Source organism: Coenobita brevimanus, chromosome 51 (assembly GCF_032717465.1).
Source record: "Coenobita brevimanus isolate Jiangsu-jjx chromosome 51, ASM3271746v2, whole genome shotgun sequence".
NCBI classification, from domain to species: domain Eukaryota; kingdom Metazoa; phylum Arthropoda; class Malacostraca; order Decapoda; family Coenobitidae; genus Coenobita; species Coenobita brevimanus.
The window spans coordinates 9734448-9752390 of NC_137004.1; positions in this window are offsets into that span (position 1 = coordinate 9734448).

The following is a 17943-nucleotide window of genomic DNA, read 5'->3' on the forward strand; positions in this document are numbered from 1 at the left end:
CTAGACGAATCACAGTAGACGAACTTAAGACAGTAGTCACAAAAACGAAGAACACGGCCCCAGGACTGACAGGCATTAACAAACAAGTTATCATGGAATGCTCACAATCTATGATAGAAAGACTTATTGACATTTTCAACGCCTCCCTGTCCGCGGGATACTTCCCTGACAAACTTAAAGAAGCCGTAATAATAATGATACCTAAGCCAGGAAAGACTGACACGACACCTGAGAACTACAGACCAATCTCACTGCTCGAAGTACCAGGAAAACTGCTTGAAAGGATCATTAACAGAAGACTCCGACTTTACCTAGAGACAAACAGACTTCATAACCCCAGACAGTACGGCTTCAGACCACAAAAAGACACAAACAAAGCCATAGCCCTGACTTACGAGACTATCGCCCAGACCCTGTCGAGACGGGAACAGTGCTGTCTCGTCCTCAGAGACGTAAGCAAGGCCTTTGACAAGGTCTGGCATGAAGGACTCAGATACAAACAATTACAACTAGAACTCCCTACCATCCTCGAGAAGTTTTTATGCGACTTTGTGACTGACCGCACCGCAAGAATTAGACACAAGGACCAGTTAGGCGACGTTATACAGCTCGACAGTGGGGTGGCACAAGGGAGCGTCCTCTCCCCCACCCTATACATTCTTTACACTAGAGACACCCCCCCCCTCACCTCCAGACTGCCTAGACATAATGTATGCTGACGACGTGACTCAAATAGTGACTTACCAAGGACGTTCCAAACTCATGATGGCCAGCAAAGTAGCCAGAGAATCACCAGAATCAGTGATTATGAGAAACGATGGAAGATCAGGACTAACCAACAGAAATTTAAAATAATTCCATTAGCACAAAAATATATGGAGGAAATCATTGTAGATGGTGAGCCACTTAACACAAGCAACGAGGGTAGCCTGTTAGGCCTCACAATAACTCAGGCCGGGATCACAAAACATGTAAGGGAACGAATATGCAAGGGGAAGGCGGCACTGTCCACCCTCTAACGTTTTAAAACGCTAAATAGAAAATAAAAAGCCACCTCGTTAAAGCCTACATTGTCCCTTTGCTAGAATACCCTCCTGTGCCACTGGACACTATATCAAACACCCAAAAACTAAAACTACAAAGAGTATTAAACAAAGCTCTGAGATTTGTCGAAAACTACCATTACCCCTTCAACTATATCACAGAACAATTTTCACAGCATGCACAAAATAACCGCACTAAACATCCGGATGCACAAGAGGGCAGGAAAAATCTGGCAAAAACTAGAAGAGACCAGAGACCCAAATTACGAGAACATCACCAACAAAGAATACGGGAGGATGCATAATTGGTTCCCCAGCTCCCTCTTAAACAGAAATAGACCGCCACGAAACCCAATTTATACGTCCCTCTAACGACAACCGATCTCATTATATAATAACTAATAATACAAACGGCAGCAAGGAAGCGAAAGACCCCGTTACCCTATATTCCATACACCTGCCGACCTTGAACTGACCGCACCAGACCACCACTACTGTCAGGAGACAGTCGCACTGCACACTCATTCCCTGCCCACTCCTGAGTGAATGCACTCCGTCGTCCGTTGTGCTAGCTCCTGAAACCAAAATGTAAGGAGCTGTCACATCTGATGGCGGGGTCGTGAACGTGGAGTGGGTTGGGAATAGACAATGCCCATGCACAGCCTATGCCTCGTGCACCCTGGTGAATGCCATGGGGAGGAAAGATAATTTCTATCCTTCCCCCCTCCCCATTTTCTCTAATACTAAAACTCCTCCTTTCCATGACTATAGAGCCTGTGAAATAGAGAGCAGCAACCCACCAAGACAGCAGAACCCACCAATGCCACAGAGACAGGCACCACCCTTAGTAGTGCCGGGGGTACAAACTATGGCTCTTCACCTTCATCGATATATCTACCCTTGTCTGCACATACACAGAGTGACCGCTGTATAGGACCAACAGGAACACAACATTCACAAAAATTAAAACCAAGCGACAGCAATGGGGACGGCCCCCAATCTTTATACCTCCGACTGTCCTTCATATTTCCCAACTTAATCTCTTCCAATCTCTCTCTCTTTTTCCCCCCCACTTTTCTATGACGAAGTATGAAGTATGGCCGGTGACATCCTGCTCTTCAGTTCTGGCCCAGCTCTCGTAGTGAGAACATCTCTTCCCCAGATCCTGAACGGTGGCTAGATCTCTCCTTAGACTTTCACAGTCTGTTTTTTTTTTCTCTCGTTTACGAAATTCGGTGCTTTTCACCAAAGTCTTGTGTGCTCTTGTGTTTTTTTTTTTTTTTCTTTGTGTTATCAGCTGTTTTTCCGGCTGCCACTTAGAGTCCCTGCCATAGTACGACGCCGAACCCTGAAGGGATACCGTAGGGTATTTCCATGAAGGGGGTCCTTAGAGGCCTGGTTATAGGAGGCGGCAAGGGTAGGCTTTCTGTTAGGGCTAGGGTTAGGTAAGTCCCTCACGGGGCAGTGTTGGGGTACTCTCACGGCGCCCTTTAGAGGGCGGGGAGTTTAGGCCCCCGGCACTGTAGGGAACCGCCGGATTAACAGCTGATAATTTATTTATTTTCTTGTTTCTTTCGTTGCTCTTTTAAGGTATATACATTGGTTCATGCACATATATTCGTGTATATTTTAGGTATACATGTGTGTATGAGTATGTACATGTGTGTATGCTAGAAAGAGGAATGGAATAACATTTAAATAAATAAATACTGCAGTACATATATATATATATATATATATATATATATATATATATATATATATATATATATATATATATATATATATATATATATATATATATATATATATATATATATATATATATATATATATATATATATATATATATATATATCTTACAGATACATATATATATATAGAGCCTTTTTTTTTTTTTTTTTTTTTTTTACCATGAGCGCGCCGGATCCTGCACTTGATCCTGACCAGAGTGGTGACTCGTGTTCACCTCCATCACCTACAGGCACCAAGCCTAAGTCTCAATGCAAAAGGCCACGACTAACAGGGCCAGAATATGGTGCTGATGATCTCTTCCTGAACATGGATACCGAAGATGTCTCTCCCACTGACCCAGACCTCTCCAGCAAGAACGCCAAGTTAACTCCTCCTGACACCTTGACCTCCAAGACAGATGCTACCCAGGCCCCTGCCACCACGATGACTGATGATGACGGGTTTACAGTGGTACAGAAAAAGAAAAATCGTAAAAGACTTACCAACCTTGCTGATCAGCCAGCCACATCCTCCTGCAATACAGACCGCCACACCACACTCACAAACACACGTTCATCTTCCCAGCACCTTCCTCAGCCACCTAACACTACCAGTACACTCCCTCTTCCCCCCTCCAAGCCTCCTGCGTTCCTTATCACCAATAATGATGCCTTCCCCACCCCTTATGACACTGTGATCGCCTTGGAGACAGAGATGCCTCATCTCAAGTTTAAATTGGAGGCAACACGGAACCAAAACACGATCCTGGTTCCTCTCGATAAAGACACCTTTCACGTCTTAGACTCTCTCACCTCTGTGGCAGGCAAACCTATCAGCCTGCAAAAACTTGACCCCAACCTGTCCACCAGAAAAGTGATCCTCCAAAATTACCCTACAAATTTTCCCCTGCAAGCCATCAAAAACAACATCCAAGTGGAGGAAGCCACGAGATGCGAGGTAGGGGGAGCCCCCACCAGGCAGGTGCTAGTCACCCTCAGAGGCCCCATCCCAACAGCACTCGACCTACAGTCATGGGGCACCTACACTATCCGCCCATACACCCCGGAACCTCTCAGGTGCTTCAATTGCCAGCGCTACGGGCACCACCAGTCACGTTGCACTCGTCCCCCAACATGCGCAGTGTGCAGCGGTCGTCATGCCACGGAGGAGTGCATCTCCAAGTTAAAGGCCAAGCAGCCGGTCCAGCCGAAATGCCCCAACTGCCAGCTCCCTCACCATGCCTGGAACAAACTATGCCCAGCACGCAAAGACCTGGTGCAGAAGGGCATAGTAAGAGAGCACCGTTGGCTCCAGGCAAGGACTACAGTGACACCAGCACCGCCAGGGACCTTCACATGGGGACAGCAACGCGCACCACAGCCCACAATACGGCAAACACCAGCCCCAGAGGAGTTCCCCCCTCTACCTCCAAGCAAACATACACCTCAAGCAGTTCCTCCACCTCCCTCCAGACCCACTCCCACTGCCACATCACACACCATAGCACAACCGCCTCCACCTACACGTCCGACAGTCCACACCATCTTGACTCAAACAGTGCCAGATGCCGCCACACAAACTCCTCCACCAGCTCCCATACTACCTCCAGGATATGTTATCCTGAACAGGGACCAACTGGCCTGCTTTGCTCAGCAAATAGCCGACCACATCACCACATGGATGGGAAAGGAGCTAGACATGCCTATCCCCAGCCCAGAGGGAATCCACACGCTCGTACGCAAATCACTCGACCAGTTTGCACTCAACCCACAGCCAACACAAACAGAGATGCCACCACCACCCACAACCCCTACCACTGCTCCTATTCACACTCAACACAGCAAACAGAGGGGAAAAGAGGAACGTCAGAGCCGCTCACGTTCACGCAAACAGTCTCAAGACTGCCTACGAACACCTCACCAACAGTCACGCAGCCATCCCAACACCACAGACAAACAGCCAGACAAAGTACACCAGCTGTCCCCAGCACCACCACACACGGACACCATCACACACAGGAGGAGATCGCGATCCCCCATCCCAACGCTCACAGACATGGACGACTAACACACCCATTTCCTCACCCATCTCATCACAGACAACCCACACACACACAAGCACTCCACGTCTTACAGTGGAACGTCTATGGGATTACTCCCAAACGCCTCCTACTAGAAGAGGCAGCCCATAAAGACCATATAGACATCCTCCTCCTCCAAGAAACACTCCTAAAACCAAGCAGGCAGCTCCGATTGCGAGGCTTCACCACCTTCCTCCTCCCCAGCACTCCAGGCGGCCCCAGAGGCTGTGCTATACTCGTTCGGAGGCATATACCTGCCACAGCTATTGATCCGCCACCAGACTGTGGCGAAGGTGTTGAGGTACAAGGAGTGGACATAACCCTGGCAGATGGTCACCTACAACTATACAATATTTACCGTCACCCTACAGCTGACATTAACCTTGGGGAGGTTGCCACTCTCTCCACTACTAACCAGCTCTTCATTGGCGGCGATCTTAATGCCCATCATCCCAGCTTAGGCTCTAGATCCCCCACGAATGCAGCTGGATGCCATGTCTCTGCACTACTGGAGGAGGTGCCAGAGCTCATACTCCTTAATGACCCAGCCACCCCAACACACGTCCGTGGAGGCAGGCTAGACCTCTCTTTTGTGTCTTCCGGCCTAGCCCCCCTCACTACCTGGAGGCTCCATCCCACCCTTACGTCAGACCACCATGCTATACTAACCACCATCAATGTTGCCCCACTCCCCACGCCTACTGGGCCGCCACCACGATGGAATACTAAGAGGGCAGACTGGCCTAAATTTACTACCACACTAGAAGAGACAGCAGCATTTAACGCTCCAGTAAATCTAGAGGAACATGCCGCCCTCCTCACAGATGCCTTCAATGCAGCAGCAGGCTCCACTATCCCAAAAACCGCTCCCCCAAAGGCTTACCATACCGACCATTGGTTTTACTGTGATAGGGTAAAGGAACTTAACAGACGCCTTAATAGAGCTAAAAAGATCCATCGAGCCAACCCTACAGCTAACAGCCTCGCCTACCTCCAGGCTGTCATCAGGCATTCTATTGGAGAAAAATCTGACATTAAGGAGCAAAAGTGGCTGGAATGGTGTCAGTCCCTTGGGGCTCAATCAAGACTGGGGAGTATTTGGAAAAAATTGAGAGCCATTTCCAATCCTCAGCCACCTCGTCCCCCGTCTCACCCCGACCCACAGGGAGAGGCTGAAAGGCTGGCAGCAACATTCGCCCAGAAGACCTCACCCACACAGCTTCCCGAAGACACCAGAAGTAAACAAGAAGCCCTACACCAAACCAGGACGGATCTGATCAACATCTGCAAGGCCATCCCATCTGACTCTGATCATATATTCACTACACACGAGCTTGATCAAGCCTTGAAAACAAGCACCGACACTGCCCCGGGCCCAGATGGTATCACCTATTCCATGCTCACCCACGCTGGGCCCACAGCAAGATCCGCCTTTCTTGATCTACTAAACCATTCCTGGTCCATGGGGAAACTCCCTGAGCAATGGAAGACTGCCACCATTCACCCCATCCCCAAACCGCCTGATCCCAGATCCTTTAGACCTATCTCCCTTCTCAGTTGCTTGAGTAAAACTGCCGAGAGGATGGTGCTCAGGCACCTCAGCTGGATTCTGCCCTCACCCCACAGCCACATCTTTGCTTACACTAGAGGCAGGGGGACGGCTGAGTGCCTGAGTTCCTTCCTCTCTGAGTTACGTGGAGGAAGAGGCCTGGCCATCTTCATAGACTTAGAAAAGGCCTTCGAGCTGGCATGCCCGGAGGGCATCCTGGCAACCCTGGCAAGCAGGGGAGTCAAGGGACGCCTCCTGTGCTGGCTCGAGAATTTCTTTAAGGGCCGACGGGCAGCGGTACAATTTCAGGGACACACCTCATCAGAGCACTGTCACAGAAACGGAACCCCGCAGGGCAGCATTCTCAGCCCCACGCTTTTCAACGCCCTCATCAACTGCCTCCTACAGGTGGACCTAGGCCCTGGAGCCCGCCTCCTCTGTTATGCTGACGACATAACTCTGGTTGTCCATGGAGGCCCATACCATGCAAAAGCCCAGAGGGCTCTAACAAAACTCCACCTCAAGTGTACAGAGCTGGGACTCAAAATCAACCCGACTAAGACCAAGGCTCTTCCCTTCCTCATAAATCCCCCTAAAGACACTCTTCACCTCGGCCACACAGCCATTGACTATGTAACCACACACAAGTACTTGGGAGTCATCTTTGACTCCAAACTTTCATTCTGGACGGAGGTTAACCACCTCCGAGAAAGAACTAAACTCCACCTTAATGCCCTGCGATCCTTGGCAGGAAAGGGAAAGGGTGCCTCGTACAGAGTCCTCCGTTTATTTTACATCCAAGCCATACGAGCAATAGTGGACTATGCGGCACCAGTACTTCCATCCCTCAATGAACCACAATTAGCCAAACTGGAAGTCATCCAGAACAATGCCATGCGTATCATGACTGGTTCACCCATGTGGACTAGACTGTGCAATCTCCGCATGGAATGTGATCTTGAATCCCTACACCTTCGCATACAAGCAAGGGTGGCGGGCCTGGCAGCCAAACTAGATCACAGTGCTTCTCCCCTCCCCCTCCTGCCACGGCTTACAGCGGCAGCCAGCCTTCATCCAGACCTCCTAACAGACAGCTGGGTTCATAATATAGCTCAAGCAATCCACATCTATGAGCTAGATGACTTCATGTCACAGGCCCACGACACGACTGGTATCAATTACAGCCCGCAGCCCCCATGGAGTCCGCCTCTTCTCACGCTCATTCTCGCACACACACTTCCTAAAACTCAAACACCAACCTCATTGTTGCGCCAAGAGGGCCTCCGACAAATTGCTGCCCTCACAGCCCCAGAGTCCATCACCTACTACACTGACGGCTCGGTAGCATCATTCAAAGCCGGAGCAGCCTTCGTGTGCAGGAGCCGATCATTCGGTTTCCGAGTCACAGATGGTGCCTCCACCCTTCAGGCTGAACTGGCAGCTATCTCAGCTGCCCTCTCTGATGCACTGGAACACAGTCCAACAACTCCCACTATCATCCATACAGACTCGGCTTCGGCCATTCACACCCTTCGCCAAAACGATCACAAAGACAACATTCACCTAACCCCGCAGGCACAGTCACGCGATTCGCGTGACATCGGCCTGCACTCTGCCAGGCACAGTCACGCGAATCGCGTCATTTAGGCACAAAAAATATTCGTCAGAAAAAAACTTATAGGCCGATTTGCGTGATTTTTGGGCGCGTCATAGGGTAGCCAAGGCTTTCTTGAGGTAAGTCATTGGCAACGCTGCTTTGCCTTATCTGCCTCAGCCCGCTCCCTCCAACCTCAGTGTTTGTTGAGCAGTCAGGCGGTGGTGTTTGACAGCTCGTGGTTCCCTTTAAATCGTCCATAATTCTCCCCCTCTTGCCCAAGGCAAAGACCCTATTGACTCAGTGAGATAATACATTGTATGTGAACATATAGTGACGTGATATTGTCGATGGAACATACATATATGTATTGAAAAGCAATTCTGGCCATTAGCAATCGTTGGGCCTTGGAGCCAGACACTTGGTCAGTGTAGTGGGGTTTCACCACTCCACCCCCCCGTAGGCCATATGGCGTGAGTGGAAATACGTATATAAATGAAGCCAAGGCATAAATATATATTGTGTGAAACATACTGTGGATGGCTTGGTGAAATTATGGAGCCAGCAAGCGTTATGTGTGGCATGAAACAGAGTGTTGTGAAGGGGCAAACCTGAAGTTGGGAGGGGAGAATTACCGGTGTTTTTGGGCTGGAATTATTGTGATTCTGATAGTGTAAATGCGTATGGAATTGTATGAAATATACGTCAAACAAGCTGCGAGTTTCCGTGAACGAGTGTGGTGTGTGCTAAAAATAGCATTGCCTCATACTCTCAGGGAGAAGCTGACTCACACATACACTACATAACTCCTCATCTTCAAATCCCTGGTCTAACTGGATCAACACCCCTGGAGGAAGTGAGTTCTGCAAATTTTGTTGATATATGTAATAATCTATTACCATTACCTCTCACACTTTCAGACAAATAACCATTTTCTCCTACAGATTACACATATGAAAGAAAGTAAATCTCCACAGCAGTAACTATAGAAGAGTTATGTTTATGTGTAGTAGGTTATAACAATAGAAAAACATCCATGGAAGATGTAACAGTCTGTACAGATAGGGGAAAAAGAAAGTTAGTAGCATAGTCTTCAGGCCGGTGTGCGAGGAAGAAACAGTGTGTGTAAAAGTTGGTAGCGATTGGAAGAGTAACCTCACTTTGTCGGCCAATTACTCGAAAACTATTAGACTTATCGATTTCCTGTTACAACCATCATCAATACCACTAAATTCTACGTAAGATCAATACCAGAATGTAAGCCTTTGGTAGCGTGTGTGTGTGTGTGTGTGTGTGTGTGTGTGTGTGTGTGTATCTCTGTACGAGTGTGTGTGTGAGTGCGTGTGCATATGCATATATATATACTCGTGTGTATATATGTGCATATATAGTTTTTTATAGTCAAGAGACTGCTACTGCAGTCTTCATCACTTCCTTGTCTATGCTTATACCACTGACTGGGCTAACATATGGCCTGGCCCCTTCCACTTAAATGAAGGGGAAATCTTAAACAAACAAACAAACAGCGCAGATTACATCATTCATTCATTGGCATTAATTCCACCTCCAGACATCAAGAAGGAAGCATCTCTCTCTCCACTTGACCACGTGGCCAACAAGACTCTCTTGTGCATCTAGCCTCCACCGGCAAACACGCTCTACCTCTGGATAGAGGGAGAGCCTCTGTCTGCCCAGTGACCGGGACTCTAACTCTGGATAGAGGGGAAGTACCCTGTACACTGCATCACCCTGCTGCTGCTCCCATCTCCGTCTTCGCTGCCGTCGTCCCCTGTCACGCCGATCGTCTGGAAGAACCACACCTCTGTGGCTATTCCAGACGTGGTTTGCACTCCTAGCTCTTCACCTTCTACTAATACTTCTCTTCATTCCTCTTTCCACTGGTGAAAGGACCTACGCGGGTATTCGTCCGGAAACCCCCTCACGCCCCTAAACCTCGGCTATAGTGCTGGGATTGTGTAGTGGGGGTCTGGGTCGGTGGGCCTGATCATCTACTGGGACCTGAACAGGCAGGGCACCCAGTAGAACAAGTCAGTTACAGGACAATAGACGAGGTCTCTCACACCTCTCACCACACCAAGCCGTAGAAAGTAGGAGGGGGTCGGCACCCCAAACTGCTAGGCTTACACATTCCACCACTTGCGTTTGAATCATGCGCGAATAATGGCGAGAGTAAAGATAAAACATTCCCGTCCGAAGCTCCGCAGCACCCAAATTGGGTTGCTAGAGGTACTGGCAAACCACGAAGTAGCTATATTGAAAGTTCTTCCCACGAATGACTCACTAATCGTGCTGACGGCAGACGACTCAAATGCCGATAAGATCTTTACTGAGGAAAGCACCCGAGACCTCTCAGCCAAAGAATACGAGCCTGTCCTTCCCCCACAACTGCGTGCTCGTAAATCCATAATCCTCAGAAACGTAGATAACATCATCTATGACAATAGTGAAGAGGATATCAAGGAAGAGCTTACACGTAATAATGGCTTCATACGGGAGGGAGACGTGGAGAATATTTATAAGTTCCCACGCTCCCACAACGTCAAAGTCATGTTCAAGCAAATTACCCAAGCAAGGAAAGCAACCGAGGTGGGACTGAAATTGTTCTACTTCAGTATCCCCTACCATCAGATAGAGCAAGAACAGTTTATACCGATTGTAACCTGCTACAGATGCTATGCGATCGATGAACACACAGCAAAGGACTGCCCCAAACCCCGAGAATACAAAGTATGCTCCCTGTGCGCCAGCACAGAACACACACACACACACAATGCACCACAAACACCAAAAAATGCATAAACTGCGAGGGTGATCACGGAGCAACAGCTATGACCTGCCCCCTGAGAAAAACGGCTGTACAGGAGAAAAGGAAAGCTGCTGCTCAGCCGAAAGAACAGCAGGCCAGGGAGACAGGAACATACAGCGCAGCTGCTGCAACAAAGAACCAAAATCCCAGTAACACAACAACCACTACCACAACCCTACCAGGCCTCACTGTGCCGCCCAGCACAATATTGTACTGCATGTACGAAGCCCACATGAACAATGCAGCATTCCCTGGGACCTATGCCACACATCTGAATAAGTTGTTTCAAGACAACGAAATTCCACCAGTCAAGGCCCCAAGCAACCCACCCTCCAAAGCCATGTTAAACAATAAAAGTAATGCATCAACCGCCACCCCCCTATCCTCCACCCCCCAGACTGAGCCACCCATCCCCCCCACGCCACTAGAAACAGCAATCACCAACAACGAACGAAAGGAAATTCCCCCCACAACTGTCCAATTACACCCCCCCACCCCTGAAACAGCTAACTCAAATGACAAGGAAGCTCCGACACCACCCTCGCCCCCCAAGCCAGGTAACACTGCATCTACCAGCGCAATGCCGACACAAAACATCGACTACACAACTGACGCCTCCACCACAGAAGAGGAGGATGAATCTGACGAGGAAGTCAATGCCAATGAACTGGGAGGAGTTACTATCTATAGCCTTGATCACCTGCAGGAAAAAACAAAACTGGACAGACAGCAACTAGCTGCATGCCTTAACAATTGCCTCACACGTGAAAATCGAGTACGGCAACGACAGACTGACAACAAACTATGTATATAATCTATTTGCCCAGAAGAAGGTTGATATCGACTCATGCCAATTCCAGACTGTCAAAGCTGGCTTCTACAACAGATGCCACAACGTATTCCCCCGCACTGACAGACTCAGAAAAAAACCCTCTCGTACTACCAATAAATAAATGGACACGATTCGAGTAATTCGACATAACGTCCTTCACTGGCCGACCAACAGACGAACTTTAGCGACGACATACCAGACTGTAGCACCTGACGTAATTCTTATTAACAGCCATGGAGTTGGGGACGGTAACAGCATTAAAATTTATGGCTACACCATTCACAAACGCAACACCAGTGGAGAGAACAGCGATGGCTGTGCTATAGCCATCAGACACGGACTAACATACAAACTAGACGATGACTACATTACAGACATTCTCTCCATTTCATTACAAACAACAACAGGACCAATTAAACTAGCCACGACATACATACCTCCCCTACGACCATTCCTTTCCTCCCCTGACTTCCACAAACTTCTCTATGACCAAGACCCAGTATACATACTGGGCGACCTTAACGCCAAACATCCAGCCCTGGGAGACAATCACGACAACACAGTAGGACGTAACTTAATGACATTCATTAACGCGGGCACAGCACTGCACACAGGCCCCAACTTCCCGACCTTAATACGACAAAACAGCGCCTCAACACCTGACATCATCACCACCAATAATCGTGCCCATCATCACACCTTCTCCCAACCCGGCCCTCTAACCTCATCAGACCACATACCCATCATATTCACCATCTCCACCTCACCAATACGTATCCCCGCCACACCCAGACTCAACTACAGACAAGCTGACTGGGACCTCTTCAGAAGAACCACCAACGCCTCCCTCCCTGACACCCCCTCCCTAGGCAATCAGACACTTGAACATATAGGCACGGCACTTGAACAAAGGCTTAATGCAGTGGACAGCGGCATCAAAACGGCCATCCCTATAACTACATATAAAACAATCAGAGCACAGAGACCCTCCCCAGAACTACACGTACTACAGACTCGCTACACTAGACTATACCACCAGGCTGGACGACAGGGACTGACCTACAACCAATATCAAGAATACCGACAGATCCAGAGAGACATACAGACACTATGCAGACAGCTCTGTAACGACCAATGGGACCGCAAAATCACCCAGATTGCAGAGAAATACCCCGACCCAACCCAGTTCTGGCGAGAAGTACGTCTACTCAAAGGAACAGAGAAACGACCCACCCCATAACTCATTGACCACCAAGGACGAAAAGTACATGACACCCATGGACAACTGACTCTTTTCACCAACCTATGGCGTGACATCTTTCGAATCTCCGACAACGAAAATGACGACTTTGACGAGAATAACGAACATATGGTCCTCCATTCCCTCCATGACAATAGAAACAGAATCACCCCTTATGACACAGCTGACTTCTCCAGACTAACGAACGACCTCCTCACCAGATGAGTTACAATAGACGAACTAAGGATAGTAGTTGCTAAAACGAAGAACACGGTCCCAGGATTGACGGGAATCAACAAACAAGTTATCATGGAATGTTCGCAATCCATGATAGAACGACTCATAGACATTTTTAACGCATCCCTATCCGCGGGATACTATCCTGACAGACTAAAAGAAGCTGTACTAGTGATGATACCAAAGACAGGAAAGACCGACACGAGACCTGAAAACTATAGACCAATCTCACTGCTTGAAGTACCAGGCAAACTACTTGAAAGAATTATCAACAAGCGACTCAGACTCTGCCTAGAGACGAACGGACTTCATAACCCGAGACAGTACGGCTTCTGACCACAGAAGGACACGACCAAAGTCATAGCCCTGACATACGAAACGATTGCACAGACACTGTCGAGGCGGGAACAATGCTGCCTGGTCCTTAGGGACGTAAGTAAAGCCTTCGACAAGGTCTGGCATGAAATACTAAAGTAAAAACTACTGCAAATCGGACTTCCGACCATCCTTGAAAAACTCTTATGCGACTTTGTCACCGACCGCACAGCAAGAATCAGACACAAGGACAAGTTAGGCGACACAATACAACTTGACAGTGGGGTGGCTCAAGGGAGCGTCCTCTCCCCCACCCTGTACATTCTTTACACTCGAGACACTCCCCCCCCCACCCCCAGACTGCCTCGACATAATGTACGCCGACGACGTGACCCAAGTAGTGACGTACCAAGGACGATCTAAACGCATGATGGCCAGTAAGGTCGCTAGGGAAATTGCCCGAATCAGCCAATACGAAAAACAATGGAAAATAAAAACAAACCAACAAAAATTCAAAATCATACCGCTGGCACAAAAATACATGGAGGATATAGTAGTAGACGGTGAGCTGTTGGACACAAACAATGAAGGAAGCATGCTAGGCCTTACACTAACACGAGCTGGAATTACCAAGCATGTGACAGAAAGAATCGGTAAGGGGAAATCAGCGCTGTCCACCCTCTATCGGTTTAAAATGCTGAACACCAAAATCAAGAGCCATCTTGTAAAATCCTATGTTCTCCCACTACTAGAATACCCTCCCGTGCCACTAAACACAATCTCGAACACCCAGAAGCTTAAATTACAAAGGATACTGAACAAAGCACTGAGGTACGCGCAAAACGATCATTACCCCTACGACTACAGCACTGAACAACTGCACAACATACACAGAATAACTGCCCTGAACACTCGTATGCACAGGAGAGCAGAAAAAATCTGGAAAAAACTGGAGGAGACTAGGGACCAAAATTATGAAAATATTACAAACAAAGAATACGGAAGAATGCATGAATGGTTCCCCAGCTCCCTCATGAACATCAACAGACCGCCACCCAACCCAATTTATACATCCATATAATACCGATAATTCAACCACTCTCCCAATGCGACCAGCTCCTGGCCCGCCACACCCGGCGGCATATTTCCCAACTCTGGAAGGGTATATACATAGGGAGAAATTAGAACCAATCAGAGCGAGAGGAGCTAAACAATGACGTCATAGACATTATTGCCAGCTACGGTCTCAAGGTTTACTGTGAATTTATGAAATTCACGGCTTATATGATGTATTTATTTTAGTCAGAAATATAGATTAATTGTTGAACACTAATTTAACAACTTCGTTATTTTCAGATGAGATGCATCATGAAATATATTAGCTTTTATTGACTTGTCGTGTTTGGTAATTTTGCACAGTGGCTCACAAAGTCACAAAGTCGATACAAACTTTAAATATATATATTTCGATCGCATATGTGGCTAAATAGTATAGTTGTAAACGTTATTATTTACAGTTTAATGACAAAAATATTGTTGATACCTGATGGGATGAATCAAACAATATATAAGATGTTAAAGCTGATGGTATGTGACCTACTATAAGTGGCATACAAACTATAGACAACAACAATCCTTCTATTTTGAGACAAATTTCACCAATTTAATTATATTTTGATATAATTCATAGTACAATAGCCTTAAAATTATAGCTTTTTGAGAGAGAGAGAGAGAGAGAGAGAGAGAGAGAGAGAGAGAGAGAGAGAGAGAGAGAGAGAGAGAGAGGCCTACACTACGTATTATGGACATACCATATTAGGTAATAAGGTTTATTACTGTCCTTTGTATTGAAGGCAGTATACTGGCCATTACTAGGTCATGAAAAGGAATCATAATTGAAATAGTGTGCTATTTACACGGATACAGTATAAGCTCCATTTATTAAATATTTAGAGAGAGCTAATGTGTCCTCAAGTAAACCTATATGGCAGTTTTGTTTTGGTGATCAAAATTAGCCTACTGTGCCAAATATAGTAACCCTCTAAGCTCATCCTATCAGTAACTAAGCTTTGTAAGGTTGTTTTTCAAGGTACTGTACAAGCTGTTGTAAAATAGCACAACGTCAAAAATTACCTTTAAATGGTGGATACTGTTTGATTACCTTTTGCCCCCAAAATCTCCTTACCTTACCCAATTTTTACTTGTCATTCATTGTGTTCAGTGGAATGAAGTGATTATTTTTATGCTACAGTATAAGCTCCATTCATTAAATTATTTAGAGAGAGCTTATTAATACAGTGTCCTCAAGTAAACCTATAGGGCTGTTTTGTTTGGTGATCAAAATTAGCCTACTGTGCCAGTGTAGTAACTTACTAAGCTCATCCTATCGGTAACTAAGCTGTGTAAGGCTGCTTTTCAAGGTACTGTACAAGCTGTTGTACTCGTAAAATAACACGTCAAAAATGGCCTTTGTAAGGTGGATGCTGTTTGATTACCTTTTGCCTTCAAGATCTCTTTACCTTAACTGGTTTTTACTTGTCATTCATTGTGTACAATGGAATAAAAAGTGATTATTTCATTGAGTATTTATTTTTCTTAGCTACTATAACAGTACAGAATATCTTTTTGGCAGCTAGACTAGACTTATTACTGAGCTGAGCTAGACTGGAATTTATGCATAAATTTATTAGTTATTGCCATATGCTTTAACAAAATATGGATGACACTTCAATTCACACCTCGTTTTCAACATAAGATTATGGACTGATAATAGATACAGTATTAATTACAGCCAGAGCTAACAATAGTATGGGTAGAACACAATGTATATACCAGCTCACAGTTGTCAAGAGCAAAATGTAACCCTGATATTATGCATAGAAATTTGTGTCGTCAAAATTATACTGTCCACATTTTGTTTAAGCATATGGCAGTTATTATTACAGTACTGTACAGAATACCTTTTTAAAGTTAGAGTGGACCTGTGGTAAAATTTAAGATTAGCAAAAACCACAATTTATATACAAGTATACTACGGTACTGTACAGTATAGCTTTTGGGGGGCTAGAGTAGTGTACTTAATACTGAGCTAAGACTGAAATTTCTACAGTAGTGAAATCTAAAAGAAACAAACTGCAGTAAAATAAAATTAAGTGAATGTTTAGTTTCAATTTTTTATAAATTTATTGAAATCCGAAACAAACTGCAATAAAATAATATTTAAGTAAATGTTTAGAGTGAAAGCTGAGCTCTGGGAGAATGTAGAAGCATAACAGGACAGGTCTTATAAAAATGAGAGTGTTTTTGATTAGTGATATGAAGGGTTAAGTGGGGAATGCAAGAATAGATAGTGGTTAGTCAGTGGGGTATACCCACTGAAATGGATGGGAATGGTAGTGCCTTGATGGAAGTGTGTGCTGGGAAGGGCTAGGTGATCACCAATACCCTTTTCAGGCACAGGCTGATCCATCAGTATACATGGAGAAGTATAAGATGAAAGGGAGATGAGATGACTGAACGTAAGGCAATGATTGATTATGTATGTGTGGATGATGAATGAGAAGGTCCGATACGGGAGTGTACAGGGGATGGGGTAATGGCCTATCTCAGGGAGATAACCGAGGGATTAGCAGAAGAACAGGGAGGCTTCAGAAAGGGGAGGGGGTGTGCTGACCATATATTCTCAGTTAGGTGCGTAGTAGAGAAGTATTTTGAGAGGGGAAAGAAGTTGTATGCAACCTTCATGGACCCGGAGAAAGCATATGACAGAGTAGACACCAGACAAGGAATGTGGAAGGCGCTAAGAATATATGAAGTAGATGGGAAATTGCTGAATGCTGTTAAGAGTATGTATCAGGGTGTTAGGGCGGCAGTGCGGTGGAAAATCAACTGAGCAAGTTCTTTTATCTGAGTGTTGGACCGAGGTAGGGGTGTGTCATGTCTCCGTGGTTGTTCAGCATATACATGGATAATGTGATAAAAGAAATATATGGTAGAGCAGTGGATGTTGGAATGTCCATAGTGCGGGAGGGCAGTGTGGAAACTGCCTGTACTGTTGTTTGCTGATGACACAGTTTTAAGAGAAAATGAATGGGAGCTGCAGGGTTCTGTGAATGAGTTTGGAAGTGTTTGTGAAAAGAAGAAAATTGAAAGTGAATGTAACAAAGAATAAAGTTACTGTTTTTGAAAGGCGGGATGCCACAAAATGCCTAGTGAGGTTGGATGGTCAGGAAATGGAGAATCTGAGAACCTTCAGCAGTGTGATGAACAAAGATCGAAGTTTAGGGGATGAAGTGCGAGAAGGCGTGCAGCAGAAAAAGAGGGTTGCAAGGCACACTGAGGGCAGTGACAAGGAATAGGGAGTAAGCATGTAAGTGAAGAAGTCATTGCATGATAGTACTCTGAATCCCACTCTAATGTATGGAAGTGAAGCTTGGATCTTGCTAGAGGGACACAAATCGAGAGTGAGATCAGTGGGAATGAAGTTACCTGA